Source organism: Cervus canadensis, chromosome 20, assembly GCF_019320065.1.
Source record: "Cervus canadensis isolate Bull #8, Minnesota chromosome 20, ASM1932006v1, whole genome shotgun sequence".
NCBI classification, from domain to species: domain Eukaryota; kingdom Metazoa; phylum Chordata; class Mammalia; order Artiodactyla; family Cervidae; genus Cervus; species Cervus canadensis.
The window spans coordinates 25264382-25270365 of NC_057405.1; the positions used below are offsets into that span (position 1 = coordinate 25264382).

Consider the following 5984-nt stretch of genomic DNA (forward strand, 5'->3'; position numbering starts at 1 on the left):
TCTGCCTGCGCGCGGCGAGCGGCGGGCGCAGGGCGGGGAGGAGCCCGCGGCCCCGGGGCCGCCGCCCGCGCCCGAGCCCGCCCATCGCTCCCGCCTCCCGGCCCGGCGCGCGCTGCTCCCTCCGCGCTGCCCCTCGGAAGGCCCTCTGCCCTCGGCCTCCGACCCGCCCCGGGCCTGGACCGGGGTCGGGGGAGGTGTTGCCTTCTGCAGGCGATTCCCGTCCGCACCCCGCCTCCTCTCCCGGCGGGTCCTGGAGGGAAAGACGGATTGGCCGCGGCAAGAATTCGCAGCTGCTGGGGACCGGGCAGCACATCCACAGAAAACCCGAGCTACGGGGACTGCGTCTGGGCAGCCACTCGCAGCGTCGCGGACATAGAAAGTCAAAGCTGTAGCCACCTCATCCAGGCAGCAAAAGTAGCGAGAACCACCAGCCGCTCACACGCATCCGTGCATGGTTTCGCTAATACCCACTCTGCATCGGTGCTCGGGATAGAATAAAAACTCGGGAACCTTGACCCCTTGTCTGTTCTGAAATGGAAGGGACAGCCAGGGAAAGGGTGTCATAGAAGTAATTAAAGCGGGCTTCCCAGGTTCAATCCCTGGCTTGGGAAGATCCCGTGGGTTCCATCCCTGGGTTGGGAGAAGGGAAAGGCTACCCACTCCAGTATTCTGGCCTGGAGAATCCCATGTATAGTCCATGGGGTCACAAAGAGTCGGACACGACCGAGCCGCTTTCACTTTCACTTTCAAAGGTAAAACAGCACGGTCTGATAGAACAAGTGGCTCCTGTTAACTTTGTATCATGACCTGCGGACTAGAGGCGGCTATGCCTGCACCTGCGGAACCTGTCTGCTGACTGCTGACTTGTATACATTATACAAGTCCAATGTATGAGACTAAGTTGCGGTGCTTGAAATAAACAGTTTCTTTCTAAATGTTTAGTGATGTAATAGGAGACTTTATCAAGAATGATGGGCGGCTTCTAGGGCGAGAAGACGCGAACAGGATGCCCATTCCACGGTAAGTCAGGATGCCTTCTCTTCAAGCATTGCAACTGTGGCTCCGCCCATAATCAGTTTCTGACCTTGGCCAGGTCACAAGCTACTTTAAACCTAAATTTCCTCCTCTGTAAAACAGGACTCGATTGTCTCTTCCGCATCCCTTGTAGCCCTGACTTACTATGATCCACGAGTGACCTGAAACTAGTAAGTAACAGACACACAAACAGACGGACACATAAAAAGTCTTGTTGGCCATAGGGCTTAGTGAAGGGAAATGGGCAGCACTGGGACAGGGGAGTCCAGATGGTCAGATCTGGGAGTTTGGCGTCGTCTTCCATTGGCCGAGGACCAGAACACGGCGCAGAAGGAAACGGTGTCCGTCTAGCCGTGGGCATCCTAGAAAAGAAAGTTTAGTGCCGGCTGCTGTGTTCAGGTGCTCCAGCAAATGGTCTAGATGTGTGTAAGTTAGAATTGGCCTCATGTTCTTTGCTCTCCTCCCATTGAGAGGGACAGTCTAACTCTCCACCTTTTGAATCAAGGCTGACCCCAGTGGCTTGCTTTGGAAAACAGAATATGGAGGGTTTTCCAGGATATCCGGAATTTACAAGGTTAATAAGGTATAAGGAACCTTGCATCTTCCCCTGAGGCCTTGGGAACCTACTCTTGTGTAGCCCTGAACTATCATTTAAGAAGTTCTACTCCCTTGAGACCACCGCGCCGGAAAGGCCACCCTGTCTGTCTTCTGGTCACCAGTGCCAGCTGGGGGTCCTACCTTCCAGGGTCCCTTGCTGCATCCTTCTGGGTTTTATTGGATCCTTCAGACTCGTCCATCTGCCTGCTGACCTCTCAGTGACCTCCACTGATGCCCTGAGGAACAAAGGAACCACCCAGCAGAGTCTTGCTCAAATTGCTGACCCTCAAAATAGTAAAAACAGTAAAAGGGATACTATTTAAAGTCACTGAATTTTGCAGTAGCTTGTTACACAAATGATGGCACAATGAAAAAACATCTGTGAGAGCCTGTATATATTTGTATATATAACTGCTGCAATTAAGTCTTTACCTTTTCCACCACCTTTTGGAAAATGTATCCGTTTTTACGGGGCTATAGATTTTGTGCCATTGTGCGGTATATTTTCTAAAGAATGTAATTTACATGAACTATTGCCAGAAACCTTAAGTAGTGATTTTTAAAAGTAAGTTTGGAAGCAATGATTGATCATACTGTGTCCAATATATGTGTTTAAGAAAGTTAATTCTGGAGGTCTTTCATCTTTTAGGTTCTGTACACAGGAATTACCTTACCTGAAAACCTAAACTTTTTCATTATTCCTCCCTTTGAAAGTATTTAACATTCCTTCATTGACACCAAAGAAGCATGTCTTTGTTTCATAGGAAAAATTTCAACACTCATTGCCATGCACATATTAATTTTTAATCAATACATATTAACTCTAATCAGTATTCACTCAGTGAATCTTCAAAGAATATTGAGTTCAGTAATTAAATAAATATACATGTAATGAGGAGAAACTACTATCCTAATGGCCTATAACTTCTGACTCCCTGCACCCAGAAGCTATCCTAAGCTCTGCAGATGCTATAGCCATGTTCCAGTGTAGCTGTTTCCCACCTCGTTATGGTTTCAGCCATGTCCTTGAAGGGTGAGGCAATAGGTACTTCAGGATCTAAACTTTTTTGACTAGAATCCAAGACATATGTGCCATAATTTTTTTTTTTTTAATAGTGAGTTGTGTCTTAGGGACTTTAATAGAGTTATACATTTCCTTTAAGAGCTTTTCAAATAAAAGGAAAAGGCAGACCAAAGGCCATTTTATCTAACCTCACGAGTTAGAGGTCATGTCTAGAGGTAATGTCTCAGTAGCTCTTGGGAACTGAAGAAAAAATAAATATGTTATTAAAAAATCACTTTCTTTTAACAAAAGCAACTCCATTGCCATAATTTCCAAGGGGACACTTTTTGGTTTATTGTTTTAAGAGGAAAAATCTTCCCTGGTGGCTCAGACGGTAAAGGATCTGCCTGCAATGCAGGAGACCCGGGTTCAGTCCCTGGGCGAGGAACAGTGCAGGGAGAAGCAACTGACATCCTTGGCGGACCTGGGGAGTCAGCTGCCCTGTCTGTGTCCATCACGCGTCCTCTGCAGCCATTTGCAGGCCACAGGAGTGTTTGGCTAAAATCCCAAAGTATGAACACAACATATCCAAGGAGTCTAAGAAGCAACGGATTCTGTGTGCATCTTATTCCAGAGATATTTAGGTGTGAAGAACTGTACATTCTACAATTCATGCAATATGGTGGTTTGCTAAAAGAGAAGTTTAACATTTTTAAAGGACTCATTTATTTCTAAGAAACAGTTTACAATTCAAAGGCCATATCCAGTACAATTCAAAAGCCATATCCAGTACTGAGTATTTTCATAGCTTAAAGTCCTCTATTCAATCACATGAAAATTATTAATAAAGCAAAAGTAAATGTTCATAGAATTTATGAGTGTTTAATTAGTGTATAATAAGATAACAGTGGAGGCAGGTTGAAATTAACCTGATAAGAATTTGGTAGTAAATCATCATTTGCATGAATATACAAATAAATTCAGCCTGTAGACTAAAAATAGAGTCATGTTTAAATTTAAAAAGTAATAACATTTGTTCAGTAACAGTGATTAGAGTCTTGAACAAGTCAACAGCTTTTAGACCTATACTTTGGGTTTTCATTTCAGACACTGTACTGAAAATAGAAATGAAAAGATCTTTTCTAGCTACACTTTAAGAAAACAAAACATTTAAAATTTTTAAAGAAAATTGGCATAAAAGCTATTAAATATAGGAATTTTTTTTACCTCAATCAAAAAAGGAAAAGAAACTTTGCCTATCACCTCCAAAGTTATTTTTTATTTTCCGTGAATAAAAATAGATATGTAGCCCCACATTTCCTTTTTCCAATGATTATCATTAAGTATTTGTTATTATTTTATATAATTCTTGTTTATAGCCCTTTAAATTTATCTGATCACCTAAAAGCACTACAGTGACAGTAAGAAATGGGTATGTAAACACATTCTGGACTGTTGGCCAGCTCAAAAGGATGCTTGTTATTAAATGCACAGCCAGGGAATGTGTGATTCTTGTGGGTTCCTCAGGGTTTCTGCCCTTCTCTTTTACAGTTACTGTTCATCTTGTGGAAAGACTCCCCGAGGCATGCTGTAGGAGTGGGTCTCCTCCAGGCTTCTCAAAGCACAGATGCCCCTGGAGGACACAGCAGAACCAGCAGAGGTGCTGTCTCTGAGCCCAGGGACACGCCAGAGAGGCTGCAGGGAGACCCAGAGGCAAGTATCCATTCTAGCAGGCCGTGATGGCAGCCTCAGTACAGCAGAGGAGCCAAGTCTCGCTTCTGCCCAAAGACGAGTGTATGCTGCTCAAGTCTTCACCGACCCCAGACTGCAGACTGGTGTCCCAGGAGATGGCTGTGCTGTTTGCGAAGTTAAAGAGTCACTTCTCCTAGACTGTCTGCAACTCCATTGGAAGAGAACTTGGGCCTGGATGTTGCATGGCATCCATGCTGATGGCCGCCTCTTCACAGAGGGCCACAACAGTTTCTTCCAGGCTTCAGAGCTCACAACCGCCTTTAGATGAATGCCTAGGTAGTAGCTTTGCCTCAGTTTGAAACTTTGTTTTCCAATGGCTAATCCTGTACCCTGCCCAGTTTCCAAGATGGTTCTAATGATCCTCACTTCTTGATATGTAGGCCCTTGCAAAGTCTCCTTCCACGCTGGATGAGGACTGGCTGAGTGCGGTCAGTGAAATACGGGGACAGGATAGCATGGGACTCCTGAGGCTGGGTCACAAGAGGCGCTGGGGTTTGCACCCTGACCTGTAGCACTTGCCTGGGGGGAGATGGCCTGTCACGTCCTAATGATGCTTAAGCAGCCCTATGGAAAGGCCTGCAAGGAGGGGAACACGGGACCCCAGCCAAGAGGCAGCGCAGACTTGTCAGCCATGTGAGCGAGCCTTCCTGAATTCTTGGCAAAGCAGAAACCATGAGGAAAAATAATAAGTGATTATTGTTTTAAGTCACTACATCCTGGGGTGATTTATTACAAATCATTGGAGTAACTGGAACACCATTTCTGAGTCACACCAGTCCCCAGCTTCATTTATACTGCAGACTTTTCCTGAGCATCTATTATATGCCAAGCCCTGTGCTAGGCAGGGAGCCAATGGATGCTCTACACCCCTTGGGAACACAAATGAGGAATAATAAATGACCACAGAAGATCTTAAGCAAAATACTATGGGAGTCCAGAGAAGAGATGATGCTTGTCTTTCCTTCATCAATAACAATTATTCATTCTTTCAATAAAATGTATTGCATGCTTTCTGGGAATCAGTCACTGTGCTCTGTGATAGACACTGGTAGAAGCATTCATTCCTGTTCTCAAGACCAACATCACAGGCAGAGGAAACATCACAAGAAAGTGGAAATGGGGTTGAATTTGGCAGATTGTGACTTCAGTGAGAGCAGTTTCTGTGGAATGGTGAAAACAGACAATAGAATAAAAAAAGGAAGTTGAGGTTGCTGGCGTAGAATTTTTTTTTCCCCAAAACTATTAGTGGCAGAGGAACAGAATGAGGTCAACAGCTTGGTTCTCCTTTCTGCCTGTACCCTGGGTTCCACCTGCTCTGCGGGTTTCATCCCCAGGCTGGCCTCTGTCTCTTGTTTGCAGTCAGCAGGCTGAGATGATCAGAAAGGTTGACTGGCTCTTACTGTGAGAACTTCCCGGGAATGGGGGAGGGGAAGCAGGCAGAATCTGCAAGTCTGAGATGCCATCCTCAGCCCAGGCCCAGAATCTCTTAACTTGTCAGCATCGCCCAGTTGACCTAGCTTGAGGGCATTTGCTCATTACCAGGGCTCTCAAGAGATTAGTCCATAAACCCAGGAGGCCTGTTCTTCATTCTCACAAC

The 5984-nt window shown here is 45.5% G+C and overlaps 1 long non-coding RNA gene across 1 annotated transcript; it reads left to right on the top strand.

The window, feature by feature from the left end:
- Positions 1 to 504: 504 nt before the first annotated feature.
- On the top strand, positions 505 to 5406 carry LOC122422649. Its single transcript, XR_006263930.1, has 3 exons — positions 505 to 1020; positions 1138 to 1205; positions 4187 to 5406. It is a non-coding gene; the product is annotated as an uncharacterized LOC122422649 (long non-coding RNA).
- Positions 5407 to 5984: the final 578 nt, after the last annotated feature.